Below are 23,803 nucleotides of genomic sequence, written 5' to 3' on the forward strand. Positions count from 1 at the left end.
TTATTATTGTGTTGAAATTTTCCATATTATAGTACTATTCTATAAAGCCAAAACATTAAAAGTTAAACTTTCTTCCAATTCCAAGATTTATTTCTCAGAAATGATTTCTAGCTGTGATATTTTATTTATACTTTATTTGACCACAGTTGTTCAGCTTGTCTTCATATAAACAGTTTGTGGATTTGGATCTGCCTTTCCTCCCATAAACCTTAATACGCTCACACAGAAATACATATATTCAGACATAATGTGTATATAATTTTAACTCATTCATGCAGTCATATACATATGGCATGTGTGTATAGAGATGCATGAATGGATTAAAAGTCACTAATGACACTGATAAGAACAGAAATGTCTCACGGTGAGTTCCATTATAAAGTGAACTGAAGAAAACCGTCATAGAAAAATTAGCTAACTTTTAATCCTTTTATGAAAATGATTCACCCTGTTAAGCTTTCCCTTGTAGGCTCACCCTGGTGAGTTTCAACTGCTGCCCTACTGTCTTTCTCACAATCATTTACTCTCAGAGGGTATCCTTCCAGACTGGGCTTGAGAAGAGATTGACTGACTGACAGAAGGACTAATTTGCAGAGTATTGTGTGGGTTTTCGAGGCCATTACTCTTTTAATCCCCAAAGATTCCACATAAAAGGAAAGGGCAATATCACATGACCCAGCCACAAGTATTCTTTCCAGCCAAACTACATTTACATCTTATAGACCAGCCATCTAGGCTTGGCCGTGGGTTGACCTTGATGTTTAGAGATTAGAGAAAAAATGGTAATGCAACAGTTCAAACAAGCAGACAACTTCATAGCCACCTAAAAGGACATGGGGACAAAGAAACTAACGGACCAAATTATGCATTTTTATCTAGAGCGTTCAGATCAACCCATGGCTGTCTTTTCAGTCCATCACAAGGATGTCTGAGTCTATTCACCTAATTGTCTTTAGTCTCTAAGATGCCACAAGTACTCCTTTTCTTTTTGCGGATACAGACTAACACGGCTGCTACTCTGAAACCTCTCTTTTGTTTGGCACTCAGGTATCTTATGATGGATCTGTTTGCTTTGTTTGCTCTTCTCCTCAAAGGCCTGTCTACACTGGGGTCTTGCATTTTACCACATTCCTTCATCTGAAATTTCTGTTAATACCTTTACTTAACTCTGCTCCATCCACATGGTGCTGCCTAATTCTCATTGGAAAGTCCCCACCCATGAAGGCCCAAGGTAAAAGCTACTGCAAGTACCATCAGGTGGCTAAGGGTAAATCTACTAGGTGGAGTCAGAGTATTTGAGGTTTTCACTTGAATTGTGAAAAACTCTTCATAATGAACTCAAAACCAGGTGAAACTTGTCTGGCTCTGAGTATTGTTGAGTTGAGTCTCCAGTGAATCTGGATCAGTTCATGCATGGTGAAAACCACGCAGATCCAGTGGCTTCTTACGAAACAAAGCAAAACTCAGTGGTTTCAGCTGACTTCCACACTGCGGTTTTGGTCTCATTTCAGACTGAAGCTCAAAGTGAAATTCAAGGAGTATGAAGCCACAGAAAGTGAAACGGGGGTGGGCGGGGGGAGAGGGGAGTTGTATAGATTCCTTTAGGTTAAAACTCTTGAGATCCATGCAGCTGTACTTCTCAGCCTGTCCTTTCCTGTATAGTTTAAAAATAAATCACACACAAAACCAAATTCAGTAGATAAGCCAATGAAATTCACAGTAAATGAAAGAAAGACCAGATTATGGCTGGGAAATGGGAGTTCCCACTCACAGGGCTTATGTTCAGAGGACAGCCATGATTTGGCAGTCTGCCCTACCTGCGCTCCTGGGAACACTGAGCTAGCTCTTCTTGGCATCACTCAGTGACTCAGTGGGGCTCGTCTGGGTCGAATGAAGGCCCAGCCATGTCCTTGCTCACCCTGTGCATCAGATCACATCTTCAGAGGTATGCTAGAGGGAGCACATGCTCAGCTGGATTCCATATGTGGAGGAGCAGCTGTAGGTGAGCACACCTTTCCTGGAGTTTCTCTTCGCACTATGCTTCTCCTCGCCTCCGCAAGCATGATCTCTCCAGTAACAGTGCTTGAGTGAGGGATGAGCTCCTCTTCCCACAGCATGATTCCATCTCTAGGGCTTTAATGCCAACTGTGACATGTCTCGTCCATCACAGTGGTGCTCTCAGTTATACGTGTGTAATTCAGGAATAACTCCACTGAAGTGGAGACAGAGAGGAAGGATGGTCCAGTGGCTAGGATACTTGGGAATCCAGGGTTCAAGTCCTTGCTCTGCTACAGACTCCTGGTGTAACCTCGACAAGTCACTTAATCTTTCTCTGCCTCTGTTCCCCTACTGTAAAAACAGGATGATAGCTCACCCCTCCCACACAGGAGTGTTGTGGGGAGAAATGCACTAAAGATTATGAGGTGCTCAGATTTTATGGGAATGGGGGCCAAATGAGAAGTAATTGGAAACAGGTATAAGTGAGATCAGAATCAGGTCCTGTGTTTTAGCTGTTCAGGGAATAGTAATTCTTACCCCACAGGCAGGTTGTGGGGATTTGTACATAACCAGATAAGACTGAAAAATGCTTTAGATTGAGGGAAGCAAATAAACAAAGAGGCAGAGATTACATACGCTCCCTTGATTGAAGGGATATGTCCACCGTTTGCTATTCAGGTTCACTCCCTGCGGGTCTTGTTAGATTTCCTGCTGCTTTTGGATACACAGTGTGCAGCTGTTCCCAAGAGTGCTCTTTATCATTTGCGCTTGGCAAGGAGGTTATGACCTCTTCTTTCGCTTGCAGTCCTTGATAGTGATCCTTGCCTTTGCCACTTTGAGGCTGGATTACTGCGATGTGCTACTCTTGAAAATCATTCAGAAATTGCAGCTGTTGCAGGATTTGACTGTCTGTTTGTTAAGCAGTGTTTCACACAGAGAATATGTAATACCTGTGCTTTGTGATCTGCACTCGTTCTCAGTTGATGTCTGAATTATGCTTAAGGTTTGCATTTGACCTATAAAGCCCCATATAGTTTGCATCGAAGCTACATGCACATAGAACAAGATTTTCAAAAATGGGAGCCTAACTTTTGGCACAAAGGGGTTATTTAGATGCCTACGGGTAGGATTTCAAAAGCACGTAAGGGAATTAGGAGCTGAAAATCTCACTGAAAATCAGTGGGGCTTTTTAAATGAGGTCATTTACTTAGGGTAGGAATAAGTGTGGCGCGTCCAGCAGCTCCTGAGTGGGGCTGCAAATGCTTGGCACTTTTTAAACTCAGGCCACTTATTTAAGTGCCTTTAAGGACTAACTTTAAGTCCCCAAATATATTTAATTTTAGCTATAGTATCTTCTAATGTGGTATCATGACAATTGTGATAAGCGAAGGCATCCAGCAGTGGTTTCTGAACTGAGGCCCATGGGGAATTAGTTGAGCTGCCTCCCCCACCGCCCCGCTTTATCACATTCAAATACAGCTAAAAAATACATTAAATACTTTCCAACCAAGCAATAGCTGTACTTGGCCCAGGGATATTACCCAGTTGCCAATGGGAGAGGAAGTGCCCTTTATGAATCGGAGTAAAGTGAACCACATTGTCAGGGTAGGAGGGAAGATGGCCCAGAAAAAGGCTCTCTGTTAAGAAGCGATACACACCATAAAAGAATCACAGAACTACTGTATTGAATGAAACCATTCTCCTGTTTTAAATGGGCTGGAACGGGTGGCAAAGCACTCTTGGTGCCTGCCTCTGGAACTCACACCCATCCTTGGTGTGACAAAGCTTGGATTCGATCATCAGGACATGTGGCTTGTCTACTCTCTCAGGCTTTTTTGGGAGTGCTGTATAGAGTTATGAAGGTTGGATAGAATTTATCTGAATAGCCTGGGAAAAATATTGAGGCCTTTGACCACATGGTTAAATGTTTAATTATTTAATGCCTACAGTCCATGACCAGCACTAACCAGAACTACCAACATAAGGGAGAAGGAAGCTTTTGGAAGTAAACCACCCCCTGTCACGGGCAGAGAGATCTTCACAGCCTGAGGCCACCCTCTGGCACTCATAGATTTTGACATCCGTTGATCTCAGTAACCATGGCCTCTGTAGCTCAATGACCGAGTCACCTCTCTGCTTCATCCACCTTACCTCTCATTAACTTGCTGCCTTGTTACTCTGTTGGCTGGTTATCTTTACAATTGCGATACTGCCTGGTTTTACAGCTCCATTTATTGTATTACTGATCACTTGCTAATTAATTTCCTTGCCTGCACACTATGCACTTGGCTCCCAGATTTTCACCTACCTATTGACTGTGTCCTGCCATTACTTTTCTACCATACTTACCACACCTCTTTTGTGTTTTTTTTCTCTGCTCTCTTCCTTCTCACCTCTTCTCCATCCCCACAACTTCCATTTTCCTTTCCCTTGTACACCGTCCTTCTCTTCCTCATCCCCTTATCCCACAGGATTCCCTCCTCTTCTCCCTGTTCACCTTTTTCTCTACATGACATGACCTCATCTCACATAGCTTCAGCTACCTTATCTAGGCCAATGGCTCATGAATCTGCCCTTCTGCTCCTGGCCTCTTTCCCTCATTCCAGTATTGCAGTTCAGCCTGTCTCTATGACCCCTTCCTCCTGTGCATTTAAATTTAATATGGTCAAAACAGGACACTTTGTATCCTTTCCTTTTCTCCCTCTTCTCTGTCACTGGTGACCACAATTCCATCCTCTCTGTTGCTATAAGGTGGATGTCATCTTTGACTCCACTTTTTCTCTGGAACTGGTGGTACATGTGGTAGCTAGAATAAAAGAACATAAAATGGCTTATTGCCTTTTATATCCCAGGGACATAAAAGGCCATAGAAAGAGGTTCTTTAAACACATTAGGAGCCAGAAAATGATGCATAGTGCAGGTCATCTACTCAGCAAAGGAGAGCTAATAACCGATGACATCAAAAAGGCTGATGTGTTTAATGCCCGTTTTGCTTCAATCTTCATTAAAAAGTTTAATGGTGACCAGATACTCAACTCAATTAATATCAACAACAAGAAGAAAGGAACACAAGCCAAAATAGGAAAGGAACAGGTTAAAGAATATTTAGATAAGTTAGATGTATTCAAATTGACAAACCTGACAAAATTTATCCTCAGGCACTTAAGGACCTAGCTGAAGCGATCTCAGAACTATTAGAAATTGTTCTGGAGGACAGTAGGGGCCCAGAAAACTGGAGAAGGACAAACATAGTATCTATCTTTAAAAAAAGGAAACAAAGAGGAGCTAGGGAATTATACATCAATCAGTCTAACTTCAATACCTGGAAATATACTGGAACAAATTATTAAATGATCAGTTTGTAAGTACCTAGAAGATAATAGGGTTATAAGGAATAGCCAGCATGGATTTGTCAAGAACAAATCATGCCAAACCAACCTAATTTCCTTCTTTGACAAGGTTAGTAACCTAGTGGATGGGGGGGGTAGCAGTCCCACATGACATTCTCATAAGCAAACTAGGGAAATTCAGTCTAGATGAAATTACTATAAGGTGATTGCACAACTAATTGAAAGACCATACTCCAAGAGTAGTTATCCATGGTTCACTGTCAAACTGGGAGGGTGTATGTAGTGGAGTCCCACAGGGGTCAATCCTTGGTCTGGTACTACTGAATATTTTAATTAATATTTGGATAATGGAGTGGAGAATATTATTTTAAAATTTGCAGATGACACGAAGCTGGGCAGGGTTGCAAGCACTTTGGAGGCCAGTATTAGAATTCAAAATGACCTTGACAAATTGGAGAACTGGTCTGAATTCAACATGATGAAATTCCATAAAGACAAGTGCAAAGTACTTCACTTAGGAAGGAAAAATCTAATGTATAACTACAAAATGGAAAATAATTGGCGAGGTGGTAGTATTGCTGAAAAGAATCTGGGAGTTATAGAGGATCACAGACAGAATATGAGTCAACAATGTGATGCAATTGCAAATAAAAAAAAAGGCTAATATTCTGGGGTGTGTCAACAGGAGTGTTGTATGTAAGACCTGGGAGTTAATTGTCCGGGTCTACTCAGCACTGATGAGGCCTCAGCTGGAGTACTGTGTCCAACTCTGGGTGCCACACTTTAGGAAAGATGTGGACAAATTGGAGAGAGTCCAAAGGAGAGCAAACGATACATGGTTTAGAAAACCTGACCTATGAGAAAAGGTTAAAAAACTGGGCATGTTCAGTGTTGAGTAAAGAAGACTGATGGGGGACCTGGTAACAGCCTTCAAATATGCTAAGGGCTGTTCTACAGAAGCCTGTGATCAATTATTCTCCATGTCAGTTGAAGGTAGGACAAGAAAGAATGGGCTTAATCTGCAGCAAGGGAAACTTAGGTAACATGCTAGGAAAAACTTGCTAACTATAAGGATAGCTAAGATCTGGAATCCCCACCACTGGAGGTTTTTAAGAATGGTTGGACAAACACTTATCAGGGATGGTCTAGGTTTATTTTCATCCAGTCTCAGTGCAGGGGGCTGGACTTGATGACTTCTTGAGGTCATCCCTGATTGCAGTGTAGACATACTCTTAATCAGGGAGATGGATTGGAGAGGTTACTAGGAGGTGCCTCCCACACACCAGCAGCCCTCCCCACACCTCCCCATCAGTTGTTTCATGGCATGCAGGAGGCTCGGGGGTGGGAGGAGCGAGGGCACGGCAGGCTCAGGGGAGGGCCCAGGAAGGGGTGGAGTAGGGGCAGGGCCTGTGGCAGAGCCAGGGGTTGAGCAGTGAGCACCCCCCCGCACATTGGAAAGTTGGCGCCTGTAGCTCCAGCCCTGGAGTCGGTGCCTATACAAGGAGCTGCATATTAACTTCTGAAGAGCCGCATGTGGCTCCAGAGCCACAGGTTGACCACCCCGATGTATAACCTTAAGGCAGGCATGAAGGAGGCAGGGCCATGACCCCGGTCTCCCATGCACTAGCAGAGCCAGGGGCAGGCTTTGCACCAGGCCAGTCAGGAAGGAATTTTGCCTACTCTAGCTGGCAATATATTGCCCTAATTGTCGAAATCTCAGGATTTTTCATGGAATCAAACCTTCCAAAAATATTTTGTTTTGATCTTATCTAAATATTTCATTTCCATAAGGTCAAAATGTTTCAAAAAAGTTTAAACTTTTGACTATGGTATTATTATTATTATAAAATATGTAATACAAGTTAAAATAATAAATTTGAAACCAAATGTTTTATTTCCCATAGACAATTTTGACAGAATGTTTTGATTTAGTCAAATCAGTATTTTCTGGGAAACTTCCATTGGAAAATTTTTGACCAGTTCAACTACAGACAAACTGTTAATTAACTTCTTAGGGCTATTGGTCATATGTAATCGTTGACTGAAATAGGCATGCAAGCATGCAGTTCTCCTTCTGCCTCATATGAAGCTGTTGGCAAAATACTCTGCTGGCATAATTCCATTGACTTCAGTGGAGTAAATGTCAGCAGAGAATTTGACCCACGGACTCAATGACAGTTCTCAATTTCCAATATAAACACTTAGGACCCAGTTCTGCAACTTACACATATAATGGGTAGGACTGAGTCCCACGGGCAGTCTCTTGATGTTACGGGGCGTAAGTTCTACTCAACAAGTGTACAGGTTGCAGCATCAGGACTTCATAAAGTAGGTGACTACTGCAGGGTTAACTAATCCCTATGCTAATTCTCTGAAGAGGTTTAGAGTCCTTTTGCGTGATCATGATGTATTGTAATATCCCATTCATTATAAACATTCAAAGCATGATTTTCAAATCTTTCCTTCTTTTTCTTTAGCATTAACAGGATTTGAATTTGTGTTTCATTTCTCACTCCTATCTTCCCTGCTTGCTTTCAGACTTCCCCATTTGTTCCCTTTCACAAGTGGCTCTTTGCACATGGAAAACATTTCGTATGTGGGATGAGTCGCCATGTTAAAAAGATTATCGCACCATGGAGTCCATCGGCATTTAGCAACAGCGCTTATATTTTTCTAAAACTGCCTTTATCTCTCTTAATCGTTATTAGCTACCTCAAATTTATGACATCTTCCTCCTCCAGAGATAAAATCAATTAGTTGAAAAATCCTCAGCTTGTTAGCCATAGTAAAAAAAAACCCTAACTGTTCTCTTGGTTGTGTATAATTGTATTTTCCAGTTCACTGAGCATGTGCACAGGAAAACAGCAACAACCCACAGCAGGGAGTGGTCAGCTGATCCCAGGCTTTTCAAGGATCTTGCCTGCAGGCCAGCTTTCAAAGAAGGGGGGTTGTGTCCTAAATAGCCCAAAGGATTTTCCCGACTCTCTTGGGTAATTTACACCAATCTTAAACATGTATGTTTGTCTGAAGTCTCTTTTATTAGTGTGGTAATCCCATTACTGACAAATGAAGATGTAATCACAGTTTATTCAAATAGCTTGAAAGCTTTATCCCCTTTTGAGAGAGAGTAGAAAGTACAACTGGCTGCAACTGACTTCTTAAACTCCTACCGAGATGCTAGCATAGCAAAAATGATTTTTAAAAGTCATGGAGATTTTGGAGGCAGAATAAAAATACATATTTTAAACTGGATCTTGTGGAAAGGATTCTCTTCTCTTTTTCATGGATTTTACACTGGCTCTGGTGGATTGACGCCAGTCAGAGTGAGGGGGGAATTGGGCTCTGTCTCTTTGGCCTTTTCTACATTAGCCTTTTCCCCTTCTAAAATTTCCCACCATAGCTATCACTGATGCAGCTACACCCATAGTAACAACAGTGGGGATGCTAGTATAGATAGGCCTTAATCAGCCACTGGCAATCTAATCACTACAAGCATGTCTAGCTAACATGGTGGTTAAAATGCCAGGGGCCTACATGCACCAGTACTCCCCACATCATTATGACCACCAAAGTTACTACCACTGGTAGCAGATGTTAGGGGAGAAATGCTAGAACTGATACCTTCTTTGTTTGAAGGCACTTCTCAGATAACAATTGCAGCCTCTTAATTAATAAAAAAGTTGGTAGCACTTTAAATTTTAAACCCTTTTGTTATTCCTTTTCAAAATGTGGAACCTTATGTATTGCAACAACTACTTTGTTGAGTGATCATGCTGTGACGAGATTGCCCCCTGCTCATGTTATAATGAAGTTTGGTGACAACTATACAAGCAAGATCAAACACTGAAACAAGATGGCTAGGAGATTATCATGTTATGACAGGAACCTTCTGCATGGTCATTTTAATGGCAGAGATGGGACTCTAAACACAAAATATTTTGAGTTTTTTTAAATTCTCACTTGAAGCAATCCCTTAACTATATCTTCTAGACTGTAAGTGTCTCTTTTCTGTCTCTTAGGAAGTGCCACAACATGTATCTTGTCCTGGTGTATAGCTACAGATGCTCTTTTACTCTAATTGTCATTGTACTTTGTAAACTACATGTCGTATGACTAATATGAAGAATATACATGTGGAGGGCCAAATCTAGCAGTCTTGATGTAGGGCATAATCCTGCAAGAAGCTGAGTGCCCTCTACCCCCACTGACTGAGATCAGTCCCTCAGTTGTTACCCAAGTAAAATTCCCATCACATTTGGATTTACTGTTATTGTGTTTATTTTTTATTAGTTAATTGCCCCAACCAAGCCTGGGGCCCCATTGTGCTAGGGGCTTTACATTTATATAGGAAGATATAATCCCTGCTCTGAAGAGTTTACAGTCTAAATAGATGGGATAGACAAAGGGTGGGAAGGAAACAGAGGCCCAGAGAAGTGAAGTGACTTGCCCAACGTAAAGCAGGTCAGTGGTAAAGGCAGGAATATTATCTAGCTTTCCTGAGTTTGACTTTAGTGTCCTATCAGCTGCACCATACTGCCTCTTTCTATCTGATCCATAATAAAAGAATTATTATTATCCACAATAAGAGTGGTGAAAACCCCAGAAATGGGTTTAGAGGGATGGAACTCTTTGCTTCCCCCATAGGAGAAAAAGGAAAATTCTAGCTGCTGACAGACCATTTAAATAAATTATAATTTTGCTTACTTATAGTTCCATATTGTATAGTGTGTAGATTTATTTGGAGTTTGTGTTCTGTATGACGCTGGCAAACCAGGTGCCAGCTCCTGCCAAGGTCCCCATGCTTCACTTGAATACTGACAAATACGGACAAATTCGGGGGCAAATACTGACAAATGCGGACAAAATCTGTTAGTATTGTTAAAATAAGTATTAGAGTTATATAAATGTGCTTAGTGTTTAGACTTTATTGAATGCTTGTAAATTGCTGCATGCATTAATCTCACTTATAACATCTGCATCCCAGATTGTAAGGCAATATTTGAGCATTTGCATTGTAAGCCTCTGTAACTGTGTAAATCTCCAGACAGGAGAGAGACATTGACTAGTAAGAAATGCTGGCCTCCAGCAGAAGATATGTCCTACCCCACAAGGAAGGTCTATCGACTCCAGACAAACTTTTGTGGAACATCAAAGAGGACAAAAGACTTTGTTGATTGCTGTCCCCACTGCCCCATGAAGAGGGGACCTGCAAGTGAATTCCTCCCATCTATGAGTTTGCAGTTTGAAGCAGACGAGGAGAAGGAATAAACCCTCTAAGAAGGAGGAACTGTATCTTTATACTGCTTGCTCTCTGAGGGGCAAGGATGACTAAGCATAAGCAAAAGATCCCCAGTGCTTAGCCCGGATTAGCCCTAAAGGACATATAGAGCTTGCCTATCATAGAAACTTTTACTATTTTTGAAATTTAAGATTGGGACTCATTTGTGTGTATATATGTTTACCTGCTGTAACCTTGACAATAACCCTCTTGTTTCCCTTTCCTATAAAATAAATCTTTAGCTAGTTTATTATAGGATTGACTACAAGCATTGTCTCTGGTGTGAGATCTCAGGTGCGATTGACCTGGGGTAAGTGACTGATCCTTTGGGACTGGGAGTAACCTGACTATTGCTGTGATCTTTGGTATAAGGAACTGTCTATCGCAAAGGCAAGCTTACCTGGGTTGCAAGACAGATTGGAGTACTCAAGAGGATTGTCTATGATTCCATCTTAAAGTTATTATAGTGCCTGAGGAATTTATACTGGATAACTGGTTGGTAAAATCTAAGTATAGAACTCAGAACCAAATTGTGCCCTGTTACCTAACAGTCTGTCCTGAGCACCTGCAGGACAGTTTGACATTCTGATTTTATGAATGCTGTTTGTTGATACAACAAATTACAAAAGAGCATATCAATGGTGCAAGATATATCCTGACCTTACAATGGACACTGGCTAGATAGGAAATCCAGAGTCAAGAAGGGGATCTTAGGGGTGCTGTTAAAACCAAGGATTTGGAACCCAGTCGAGAGCTGACCTTTCTCGACTTAAGTATGTAACTGCAGGTCAGACCAGGACCTGGTGGTGTGGGGTTTGATGGACTGTAATACTGCCATTCCTAAATATTCAAGAACACTGGAGAGACAGTGGGTGAGTAATCGGAGTTTATTTTGACTTGGCAGTTCATAGCCCCGGCACCTCTGGGCTTCTGGCCAGCAGGCACCATTTTCCAGCTGTGCAGCTCTGAAGGCAGCTCTGCCACTGGCAGCAGTGTAGAAGCAAGGGTGGCAGTACAATACCATGCCACCCTTACTGCTGCTGGCGCCGGTGCTGCCTTCAGAGCTGGGTGCCGGCCAGCAACCACCACTCTCTGGCAGCTCAGTGGACCCCTGAACACTTTGCTAAGGGAGCTGATCCCAGGCGCTGTGGTCAGATTGGGGCAGGGTGTGTGTGTGGATCATGAGTGCGTTGTGCTTGGGGACTGTGACCCCTAGAATCTAGGGGAGTGGATTCCCAGATATCAGGTGCTGGATCCTGTAAGCAACAGGCTTGGGATGGGGCAGTGACTCCCTTGGTGTTTGCTGGAGTGGATTTAGGGGTTATTTGGGAGTGGACACTGGACACACTGGGCTTGGGCAGGGGGGTAATGGATCCTGGGGTGCTGCCTCAGGTTGGGGGGAGTAGATCCCAAGGGCTGGGCACCTACTCCACCCACCCTGACCAGCATTGGACAGGCTGGGGTGGGTCCTGGCTAGGGGGTGGGGCCCAGGACTAGCTGAAGGGGGCTCCACCTCCCAGGATTTAAAGTAACATAAGTAGTTAACGATTTTTCCACCTTGCATTTTGCTGTGATGCTAGGGGCAGTAGCTTAGCTGGGGGGCGGGGGGCCTGCGGGGGGAGCGGCCGCTCCCCCTCTGAGCACAAGTGGCACCTTTTTAATTTATAGGTGCCTTTTTTAATTTTTACTCACCCGGCGGCGCTCCGGGTCTTCGGCGGCAGGCGCCTTCACGTGCTCCGGCTTGGCGGGGGCAGGGGCCTTCACGCGCTCCGGGTGGTGGCCTTCACTCGCTCTGGGTCCTCGGTGGCATTTCGGCGGTGGGGGCCTTCAGTGCCACCGAGGACCTGGAGCACCGCCCGGTGAGTACAAGCGGGTGACACCTTTTTTTTTATGTCCACTGCCCCTGTTCGCTCCACCTAGCTACGCCACTGGCTAGGGGTGGCTTTCCCAGACCCGAAGAGGAGCTCTGTGTGTCTTGAAAGCTTGTCTCTCTCTCACCAGCAGAAGTTGGTCCAATAAAAGGTATCACCTCACCACATTGTCCCTCTAATATCCTGGGGCCAACACGGCTACAGCAACACTGCATACAAGAATCATGGGTTACTCTCCAAAAATTCATAGAATTGGCTTAAGACAAGAGATTGAAAAGGGGGTTATTTCTTTTTGGAGGGTGTTTTGTTTGTTTGGGGTTGGGGAGGGTGTAATTAGATCATGTTTTCAAGCTCTTCTCTGCCACCACAAGAGCTATAAACTTTTTTTAATGAAAGCTGAAATTCTCACCGAATCACAGATCTCCAGGAGCTGAGGCTTTAAGAAAAACACCAAATAGTGCAAGACTCTCAATAAAAGCATGAGAGTGGGTGTAGCGGGGTGGTCAGCTGCTCCAGCCTTAAAGGGCTTAACACAGCCTAGGGAGAGGGCTGTGGTAGAGAAGGAAAAACTGGGCTGATTGGCGCCCCAAACAGACCCAGCAGGCCCTATAAAGGCCAGGGAAGCCAGGAGCTGTAAAGAGTCTCCTCTAGCTCTGGAGAGAAATGGGCTTGGCTGCTGGGGAGCATACCAGAGTACCTGAGGTGAAGTAGGGCTGGGGAAGGCCAGAGGAGCTGGGAGGCTCCAGGCTGGAAAAGCCCCAGGCTGCAGGTCTGGCAGACGGCCTAAGACAGGGTTCTGGGGTTGCAAGAAGGCAGCCCAAGGGTAGGTGGAGGCAGCAGGCCCAAACCCCCCATATGATGACTGGCTTATACAGACTGCAGTTGGCCCCAGTGTAAGGGGGCTAGCTGGTGACTGGCAATAGCCCATAGGCTGAGGCAAGGTGGGGATAGAGAGGGGGAGGGTTCCCTGGGGAGGGGAGACCCAGATCTGTGGGCTATTGCCTGGAGGGGCAGCACCCCAGGTAAAAGGCACCGGGGGTCCAGGAGGGAGATGGGGGCCAGTGATGGTGAGACACCGGCAGAGGGTGCTCTGGAGCTAGTAAAAAGAGCTAATTCCTTGACAGCCAGCAGGAGGTGCCACTGGGTGAGTCTGTGGCCCGTTACAGTGGGCAACACTGAGAACAGCCCCTCCCTGATGCCGATATCACCTAACTTTAGGCAGTGACACCTGGGTGCTAAGGAAGCCTGAAGAGCAGTGGATTGACATTTTCCATTCTTGTTGTCTTAGTTAGCTGCTCTGTGCTAAGTGGGAAGACAAGATCAGCAATGAAAATATTCGTAGCTGAACCCAGCAGCTGCCTCCATTGGCACTGGTTTGGTGTTGGCAGCTTTCTGGCTACAAATATGTTATTAGGATAGAACGCCACTGAATTCTGAAGTGTGTTTATTTAGCAATGGCACTACATGGCTGACGATCATGTGGTGCCAAATGGGTCCGTGGTGCAAGAAGATCACCAATGATGAACATAGACTAAATATCCAGCCAGACCATCATAAGGACCTAACTAAAGCTTGCTCGCAGGGAGGCACTCAGTCTGCAAGAAGGCCATATCCTTTAGGACTTTTAATGATAATGATGATAGCATATTCGGATTAATGAGTGAGATTTTAGGTTGATAGGGATTCTCTTTTCAGTCAGAGGTCAGGGCTCAAACAAGCTAGGCAATTAATATTTAGGACAGTGGGGTTGGCCATCCCCTTATGGTGACCAGATAGCAAGTGTGAAAAATTGGGACACTTTTTTTCCAGAGGGTTGTGGTATAGTTGCGTATATAAGACAAACCCCCTAATACCAGGATGATCCCAATAGTATCAGGATGTCTGGTCACCCTATATTCCCTGATATGCTGGATGGATTTGATTCATTTTTATTTTTATGTTAATATGTGTGTTTGTTTTCTTTCCCTAAATAAAAAGTATTTGTGGTTTCATATTCCCAAAGACTCCTTGCATGCTCATCCCTAAAACCTGGGTGTGGATGAGGTTTTAGGTAGGATCTCCAGCCATATGTTATATTTATTTTTAGAAAGGCCTCCTAGATGTTTTATTGAACCCAACCCTGGTTACTACCACTGGCAGAAGGGTTACAGTGGTCAACTATATCAGCTACTCCTGACCTGAACTGTTTCTTTCTAGTTTTTATACTTGTAATAAAAATTGAATGCCACACCAAAATAGTAAAAATAAGAGTTGCAACTGTGCACTATTTAAATTAAAACATTGAGGACAGTTATGAAATGCATTTTAATCAATGTTTCATGGTGCCACCTGAGAATTCCCAGATACCAAGAGACTCTCGGGGTAGCAGGCTAAGTCAGGTCTGCAGCTGTCTTGTAGCATCAGGAAGTATGGTCCAATAGCTAGGGTACTAACCAGGTCTTGGGAGTAGTGGGTTCAATTCCTGCTCTGTCAGAGGTTTCCTGTGTGAACTTGGGCAAGTCACATAGCTGCCCTGTGGCTCGGTTCCCCATCTGTGAAATGGGGATAAATATACTTCCCTACGTCACAGGGATGTTGTGAGGATAAATACATTAAACATTGTGAGGTGCATGGATGTGGGGTCCATATAAGTATCTTGGATGGATAGATGGCACAATCACCTGCAGTGGAGACCAGTATCTGGCTCAGTGACTCTGCTGCTAGAGTTCTCCTCTTGCTCACTTTGTTTTCAGGTTATAAATTAATACTTAATGACACCAATGTAAATGAGAGAAAATCACCCCCTATCATGCAGGTCCAAAGCCCTCTGAAGTCAATGGAAAGACTTCAGTAGGATTTCAATGATTAGGTCCCTAAGGTATGTCTACAATGCATCTGGGAGCAGGTCTTCCGGCCCGGGTTCACAGACTCACGTTAGTGGGGCTTGTGCTAGGGCTCCAAGAATAGCAGCATAGACGGTGCTTTGATGCTGTGGCTTGGGCTGAAGCTCAAGTTATCAAGCCTGACTGGGCTTCAGAGCCTCAGCTGCAATGCCTATAAGGTTCTTCTTAGAGTGCTAGTGTGAGTCCCTCTGCCATGAGTCTGTGGACCTGGCCTGGGAGGGTCACTCTCCGATGTAGTCTAGACATGTCCTTGGTGTCCAAGAGGAGCCGAATCTTGAAGGCCTCACTCAGACAAAGCTCCTGTGTGCTTAGTGTGTTACCATGCACTGCTACGTTCCGGTCTCTCTTTTGTTTTTGCAGCTTAGTGCTGCAGGAGGGTGATGTTGCACAGCTGTGAATGTTGTAATGTACTGAAGCTCTGCAAAACAGTCAGAAATGTTATTCAAGTTTTGTCTTGCTTTGCATTTGGATCTTCCATAATATGTCAAGACTTTTTTTTTTTAATACAACTTTTTTCTCTCCTGCCGCTTGTTACAGCTCTGCTTCTTCTTTCAGTCCCCAAATTCAGATAGTACTGGAAAGGAACTGCCTGCTGAAAAGAGAATTTCAATATATCCTCTTTGCTGTCACTGCAGGAAGGGTGGCAGTAAGTCAAAACAGTCTGACATGATGCACCCAGCAGAACAGACCTGGGCGGTGGTGTTTGTATTTAATTGGAAACATCCAGCATACAGTGTTGATTCATATGCATATAAAAGATTCAATTTTTCAAGTGCAACTGCAGCTATAATCAGTATGTTTTATTTGGTGAGTCACAAAAGGCACCTTACCAGATCATTTGTAACAAGCTGTTAAATGGATGGACAGCAAGCAGCACCATGGGGGAAGGAAATCAATTTTCACACAGGTCAATTTTATGATGGTTGAAATTCACATCTTCACCATAAAGGGCAAGATTCATATTTGGTCTAAATTACCACAGATCCACTGTGTTTTATAATAGTTGAAGACTTGACCCAAAAAGTCTCTAATCCAATTTTATGCTGGATACTAAACAGCTGTTGAAATTCACCTGAACTGAAGTCGGATGGTGAGTGGGCACTACTTTGGGTTGGAATAGTGGTTGCTGTCTCTCAATACCTCCTGTGTGAAGATTGCTTAGTCATTAACTCTATGACCTTCTCCCACCTTGCCTTAGGCAGCACCCTCAAAGCCCTTTGCTGCATTAAGGCCCACCTACGCAGCCGGTCCAGCTGCACTCCACTCTCATGGTGCATGGATGATATGGCGAGCTCTAAACACAGGAAAATTTCACCCTGTGAGCAAAGGTTCATTGTAACTGGAGTCTCTCTGAAAGTTTGCACATTGCAATGCCTTCAAGCAATTTAGAACTTTAATTCTTTTTCACTATAAGTGGATTCCACTGTACATGGTTCAACTACTCAGTTTCCCCCATCATTCCCTAATCAATGGGCTGGAATTAGTGGATGAGTTAATGTTTTCCCCAAAGTGCTTTTTAGAAATCAATGAAATATATGTGATGTAGTTATGTGGTATTTTAGAAACACCTCTCCCGCATATACCGCAACATAAAAAATAAAGTGTCAACAGATAGCACCATTCAGTATCTTTAATTCAGGGCTTGTCAAATGGGACTACCTTCATGTGCACTAGGGAACTTTTAGTGCATGACAGCAGCATCCATAAGGGCCAGTTAATGAGCTACACACTAGTGCGCATTAGAATTTACACCCTAGCTGGTGCGGCCTGTGGCATCGTGAAGACAAGCCCTCAGTGATGATCAATGATTTACAGTATGTGTACACACCCCATGGCAGCAAGCCTCCCAGCCTGGGTCAACAGCTTCAGACTTATGCTACCATGCTAAAAATATCCCTGTAGACATTGTGGCTCCAGCTGGAGCTCAGGCTCTGAAGCCTAGGAAGGGAGGTTCCTTCAGAGCCTGAGCTTCAGCCTCAGATGCAACTTCAAAGCACTGCCAATATATAGTAGTGTGAGCCCGAGTCTGTCAACCCAGGAAAGGAGGCTTGTTGCTGTGGGCTGTTTAGATGTACCCATAATTATTAGAACTGATTGAAATTTTTCCAACAAAATGTTTTTCTTCAGAAAAAGCCTTTCCAACCAAATGAAAATTTTCATGAACATTTTCATTTTGGTCAATTATTTTTCATGTTTTGATGAAAGTTATGAAACCAAAATTTCAAAATGTTTTGAAAAAATTCGTTTCAGTGGAGGAAATAAACCAGTGGAAAAAGGAGAGGGAAATGAAAAGTAAATGTTTTTTGTTGTTGTTGTTTTGTTTTCTCTCCCTTGGGAAACAAATCTTACCAAAAAAATGCAAAATTTTTCATTTAGAATATTTTTGTTGAAAAATTTCATGGAAAACATTTGAATAACACCCAAAAATTTTCCTTCAAACCTTTTCACAAAATATACTTATGAGAGCTGGCCAAAATATTGGATGGAGCCATTTTTCCACTGGAAACTACAGATGCATCTGATGAAGTGAGCTGTAGCTCACGAAAGCTCATGCTCAAATAAACTGGTTAGTCTCTAAGGTGCCACAAGTACTCCTTTTCTTTTTTCTTTTTACGAATACAGACTAACACGGCTGTTACTCTGAAACTTGTGTTGAGTATTCAGAAACACGCTGACTCCAAGTTTGTGTGCTCTAGTTGTTCACACTAAATTTAGAACGTATGTTAATCAGTTTTTGCAAGATCAGGTATATTGTTTCCCCTATAAATTACATTAATATATGATGCAGAATAAGAAACAGAAAATATCCTAATTATTAAATATGATGCCAAGTTCCTAATAACTTATTGTTTTTAATTTTTACTAGAGGAATTGAGAATGTTCTGCATGGTTAGTAAATTCTTCCAACTTATCAAGGGCCGAATCTTCCATGCTGAGCGCTCTAGCCATGATCCAGCAATGCACTTAAGTACATGCTTAATTTAAGTGTATATGTGAAGTCACATTATATCAATTGTATACTTAAGTGCTTGGCTAGATCAAAGCCAGAATGCTCAGCACCATACAAAATCAAGCCTCAAACCTGCAAAGTGGAGGAGATTTTAATTAATTTTTCACTATTACTGTAAAATTACAGCTTTTGTTTTTGGAGTAACAGCCGTGTTAGTCTGTATTCGCAAAAAGAAAAGGAGTATTATTGGTTAGTCTCTAAGGTGCCACTAGTACTCCTTAGCTTTTGTTTTAATGCTCCTCAAGAGACTCCCACTGTTGGTTTGGGCATATCTTAAAATGTCTCTAAAAATGACTGTCCTCACTTTTTCTTTTCCTGTCTAAGCAACAGAACAAACCAATTTATATAAATATAAAATGAATGATAAAGCTGTCATTCACAAAAGTTGTCTTTAAGGACAGAATTTGGCCAACTTTCTGATGGCTCCAGGGAATCAGTAATCCACAGGGTGTGGGATCAGCTGCTGACAGTCTGACATTCCTGAGTCAAGTGGGTAAACTATACATTCAGTATTTGCTTCCTGTTTCTTTCAAGAGAGCACGTGTGCCTGCAGCCATACCATCTTAGACTGTGGTCTCATAAAATGTGATAGGCTATGCAGGGCTGGGTTTGTTCAGTAGTACAAGAATGGGGATGAGCAAGGTGGAAACAAACTATTGCAGGAACTGATTTTTGGTAATTCAATAGGTGGTATTTTTTCTTCTGATGAATCAGGGCTACTGAATTGCCATTTTCCAAACCACTTCTCATGATAAGATTCCATGGTACTTCTTGAAGTAATATGAGTACCTGTCTATTCTAGTGTCCTAACCACATTCCAGCTTGGGCAATTGCCTTCTGCCTGCCTAGTGTACATACTGCTTGGTAAGGTATTTTACTTAACTTCTCGCTCCTAAAACTAGCACCCTTCTAGTGGCTGCAGTTTGTAGGTTGGCAAAGTGACGTTATCCCTATGTGTGATATGTCTAATTCTTTAAATTATTTTGGACCTGATTTTGATACATTTTAAGTTGACTAGCCCTAACCTTATTTCACAAGTAATCCCATTGAAATCATCAGTGGTTCCACTTGTGGAACAAGGTACTCATCAACATATAGCTCATTATTATTATTATTTAGACTGAGGTGGGACATGAAAAGAATCAAGGAATGCACCTTCCCATTGTAAATACTGTGGAACTATGATAATGTTTTACCTTTTCTAAATGAAAAGACCATTTTATATGGGTTACAGTGCAAAAACAAATCTGAGAGCTGTCCTGATTTCACAATGCAAAAGAATGATTACATACAGTGCACCCAAGGACAAAAGTTTATAGTGAGCCAAAGCATCAGAGGAACTTTACTCTTTTTTGTTTGATAAATTACAAAGAAAAAATAAGTACTAAATCTGTCAAGTCTCTGGAGCCAAGACCAGAAGTGACCAGGAATCAGTGAAACAGAGAAAAGTATTCTCTTGCTAGGGTGACCAGATGTCCTGATTTTATAGGGACAGTCCTGATATTCAGGGCTTTTTCTTATATAGGTGCCTATTACCGCCCACCTTCTATCCTGATTTTTCACACTTGCTGTCTGGTCACCCTATCTCTTGCCTACCCAACTTCTGACTGAGTTTAGCGGGGCATGTGGGCTGCTGCAGCACACTGACCTGAATAGTTCATTGTGGCAAAGGTTGAAAAGTATGGAGAGGGTTGCCAGTATTTACTGTAAAATTTACCACTCTTCTGTCTCTTCAGGATTTTGTGGGACGTCAATAGAATGGATTTGATCACCTCTGCATTCATCCCACTACAGAACACAATATAGAGAAATAACTCATAGGATTTTTAGAGGCCTGTAAATCCTTAAAGCACTATGCAATCGTCGACTAATTAAAAAATGAATGAGGCCTATCAAAACAAACCTGCTCTGAGGACTAGTTTAAAAATATTACTTGAGAATTGAGAACTGTAGTTAGAGGACTAAAAATGATTGTTAAAGAAGAAAAAACTAGCACGTTTTGGCCAAGAACACAGCTGGACCCAACTGGGACATATGTGGGAATAACACTCCGCTGCTCAGCCTCCCCTGACTTGTCTCCAGGCATGGGAGGGATTTTGTTCTGTGTTAGTACAGGACCTAGCATGTGGGGTCCAGGGCCATGACTGGGGCTCCTAGGTACTACAGCAATGCAAATGCAGTAACAAGTTCTGTAGCTACTACTTCCTTCTGCAAGCAAATGGGCAGGGAAAGGCCGGGGCGTGGGCGGACCACCGATTCTGCCACACACCCCAAAGCACTGACCCACAGAGCTGAGCTGGCTGTAGTGGGGAGTATGCTACCTCTGGTAAGGGGCTGTAGCTAACTCTTCCACCATTGGAGCAAGGGAAGGAATTCCTCTTCCCCAGACCTCATCTGAATTTAGACATGCAAGTCAAGATACCTGTGTACTTCTTTAAACATGAGAATAGGGTTCATGCTTCGGGTATGGAAGTCAGAGTACCCAAAAATCTGACTCTTCTGACCATGGGCTTGGTTCTTAACTCCCATATTCATCAGAGTAGGTCATGTGAGTCATCTAATTAAAGTCAATAGAACAATTTGTGTGAGTAAGGATTAATTGCTTGATTAAGGGTGACTGGATTGGGCTTTACAATTCCTATTATTGACTCAGATTAGTCAATTGGTAGAAACCATCTTTCTCACAGGTCCATCTGGATGAATGTGTTCACTGAAGACTTCGGTCAAATTCCTAATATTATTTTTTACTTTCTTATTTCACAAAAAGGAACATTCTCTCCTAGGGAAAGGGAATGAGCATGAATAGAAAGCTACCTTTTATCTTTAGTGCTTAAGAACTGCTTCAGATCTCGAATAATTTATTTCAGAAACCTAAAAGGTAATAATGGGGTTTCAAATTTTGCATTTGATGCATACAGTGGACTGTGTTCTTTGCACACTTGCATTGGTGTAAATCAGGAGTAATTCCATTGAAATCAGTGAAGTTACACTATTGTAAAATTGTGTATTTTCCACTGCATGCATCCGATGAAGTGAGCTGTAGATCACGAAAGCTTATGCTCAAATAAATTTGTTAGTCTCTAAGGTGCCACAAGTACTCCTTTTCTTATTGTGAAATTGGTGAGAGATCACAGTCTGGCACAAAGAGTCCACAGCATTAGTCAGCTGGAAGGATCTTTCCTCTAACCACTTAATTTCTAGGAAACTGCACAATGTGACATTACAAGGATCCTATTTAGAGACACGCACTGAACAGATCAAAGCAGTAACTACTGGAAATGCTTTCTGAAGGTATGTGTAACTATAAAATGTTTTGAGTGGTTGCCAGTATTTAGTAATCAGTGTTGTAAAGTTTTGCGATACTCTTGATGTCTGCAGCTGTTATGTGGCCCGTGGCAGAAAGCTGATGTTCAAAATTACCAATTATATACCTAATGGAGCCTTGAGAACAAAACTACCACTTTGCTATTGGTCACTGGAACAGCCTTTAAATGCTAGGAAGGGACCAATACTGTAAACATAATGCTGTCTCCATAGCAATGTGCAGTTCAGCGTTTAGCTTTTCAACACTTGAAAAGGTAATTGCTGTCCTTTTTTTTTATATATATATTTTTCTATTCCCGCTTTATAACAGCAATAATAACCTCCTGAGTTGGGCATTTCCTGGCCATTAATGCCTGACTGTATTAAGAGCCCTTGGATTTACCTCAAGCCCTCAAATCCTCCAGCCGGTCATTAACTGCCAGGAAATTCCCTTCCCGATAGTCATTATTGCTTATGGAAACCTGGATTAGAAATGTAATTACAGAGGTCTAACCTTTCTGTGATTTTTTTTTCCTACCATCCCACAGTATCTGCCATCATTATCTGTTGAATTGACTGAAGGCTAACTTGATATGAAATAATGACAGTGCTGGCAAGGGTCCTTTCTTGTTCAGCTTTTACCATACAATGGTCTTCTGATACACTTTCAGTTATTGGCTTTCTGCTATTTGACAACAGATTTTAGCTATGTCTCCCTTTCCCTGGCTGTATTTCAAGGAATCCCTGTTGAGGTTACAGGGACAAACCATCCCGATGTGTCGAAAGAATAGTAAATATGGCAGGCGACCAGCTTGGCTTAACGGTGAAATCCTTGCGGATCTTAAACATAAAAAAGAAGCTTACAAGAAGTGGAAGATTCGACAAATGACCAGGGAAGAGTATAAAAATATTGCTCGGGCATGTAGGAATGAAATCAGGAGGGCCAAATCACACCTGGAGTTGCAGCTAGCAAGAGATGTTAAGAGTAACAATAAGGGTTTCTTCAGGTATGTTGGCAACAAGAAGAAAGCCAAGGAAAGTATGGGCCCCTTACTGAATGAGGGAGGCAACCTAGTGACAGAGGACGTGGAAAAAGCTAATGTACTCAGTGCTTTCTTTGCCTCTGTCTTCACAAACAAGGTCAGCTCCCAGATTGCTGCGCTGGGCAACACAGCATGGGGAGTAGGTGGCCAGCCCTCTGTGGAGAAAGAGGTGGTGAGGGACTATTTAGAAAAGCTGGACGTGCACAAGTCCATGGGGCCGGATGCGTTGCATCCGAGAGTGCTAAAGGAGTTGGCGGCTGTGATTGCAGAGCCATTGTCCATTATCTTTGAAAACTCGTGGCGAACGGGGGAAGTCCCGGATGATTGGAAAAAGGCTAATGTAGTGCCAATCTTTAAAAAAGGGAAGAAGGAGGATCCTGGGAACTACAGGCCAGTCAGCCTCACCTCAGTCCCCGGAAAAATCATGGAGCAGGTCCTCAAGGAATCTATCCTGAAGCACTTACATGAGAGGAAAGTGATCAGGAACAGTCAGCATGGATTCACCAAGGGAAGGTCATGCCTGACTAATCTAATCGCCTTCTATGATGAGATTACTGGTTCTGTGGATAAAGGGAAAGCAGTGGATGTATTGTTTCTTGACTTTAGCAAAGCTTTTGACACGGTCTCCCAGAGTATTCTTGTCAGCAAGTTAAAGAAGTATGGGCTGGATGAATGCACTATAAGGTGGGTAGAAAGTTGGCTAGGTTGTCGGGCTCAACGGGTAGTGATCAATGGCTCCATGTCTAGTTGGCAGCCGGTATCAAGTGGAGTGCCCCAAGGGTCGGTCCTGGGGCCGGTTTTGTTCAATATCTTCATAAATGATCTGGAGGATGATGTGGATTGCACTCTCAGCAAATTTGCGGATGATACTAAACTAGGAGGAGTGGTAGATATGGTGGCAGGTAGGGATAGGATACAGAAGGACCTAGACAAATTGGAGGATTGGGCCAAAAGAAATCTGATGAGGTTCAACAAGGACAAGTGCAGGGTCCTGCACTTAGGATGGAAGAACCCAATGCACCGCTACAGACTAGGGACCGAATGGCTAGGCAGCAGTTCTGCGGAAAA

Source organism: Natator depressus, chromosome 4 (genome assembly GCF_965152275.1).
Source record: "Natator depressus isolate rNatDep1 chromosome 4, rNatDep2.hap1, whole genome shotgun sequence".
Taxonomy (NCBI): domain Eukaryota; kingdom Metazoa; phylum Chordata; order Testudines; family Cheloniidae; genus Natator; species Natator depressus.